Here is a 1,112-nt window from a genome sequence, read left to right as displayed (position 1 = left end):
TTTCAGACTGGAGGCCTGTGACCAGTGGAGTGCCACAAGGATCGGTGCTGGGTCCTCTACTTTTTGTCATTTACATAAATGATTTGGATGCGAGCATAAGAGGTACAGTTAGTAAGTTTTTGATGACACCAAAATTGGAGGTGTAGTAGACAGCGAAGAGAGTTACCTCAGATTACAATAGGATCTTGGCCAGATGGGCCAATGGGCTGAGAAGTGGCAGATGGAGTTTAATTCAGATAAATGCGAGGTGCTGCATTTTGGGAAAGCAAAAGGTCCCAGGGAGTGTTGCTGAACAAAGAGACCTTAGAGAGCAGGTTCATAGCACCTTGAAAGTGGAGTCGCGGGTAGATAGGATAGTGAAAAGGGTGTTTGGTATGCTTTCCTTTATTGGTCAGAGTCTTGAGTACAGGAGTTGGGAGGTCATGTTGCGGCTGTACAGGACATTAGTTAGGCCACTGTTGGAATATTGCGCGCAATTCTGTTCTCCTTCCTATCAGAAAGATGTTGTGACACTTGAAAGAGTTTAGAAAATATTTACAAGGATATTGCCAGGGTTGGAGGATTTGAGCTATAGGGAGAGGCTGAAGGAGCGGGAGCAGCAGGGGGAAGTGACGACGACCAGAGGGGCAGCCGGGAAGGAAAGCAGTGAGTATAAATACTCATCCTTCGATGCCAACGGTCATTTTGAGTGCGAGCAGCAGCTGAGGTTAAACGAACCCGGAAGACTGTAGCTAAGGTAAAGACAGTTTGTTTTAAAATTACTTACCGGTAGCGAGCAGCGATTTTTTTTTCTTCACAGAAGGAGTGGGAGCAGCAGGGGGAAGTGACGATGACCAGAGGGACAGCTGGGAAGGAAAGCAGTGAGTATATAAATCAGGAAGACAGCTAAACCTGAGACTCTACACTGTAGTGTATCCCATCTGCCCTCCTCCTCTAACCTAGTTAATAAGGACTCTGGTTTGTTAAGGTAAGTATTTTCTATTTCTTTATCAGTGACTGGTTAAAAATTTACTCTTTTTGGTTTATCTATTAATTGGCTTTTAGAAAAAGACTATAGCAGAGAGGTATCAGAAAGTATTTTAACTCAAATTTATACAAAGTAATAAAGTAAT

Source organism: Chiloscyllium plagiosum, chromosome 12 (assembly GCF_004010195.1).
Source record: "Chiloscyllium plagiosum isolate BGI_BamShark_2017 chromosome 12, ASM401019v2, whole genome shotgun sequence".
Classification (NCBI taxonomy): Eukaryota; Metazoa; Chordata; class Chondrichthyes; order Orectolobiformes; family Hemiscylliidae; genus Chiloscyllium; species Chiloscyllium plagiosum.
Note: the sequence above shows the minus strand (reverse complement) of the source record.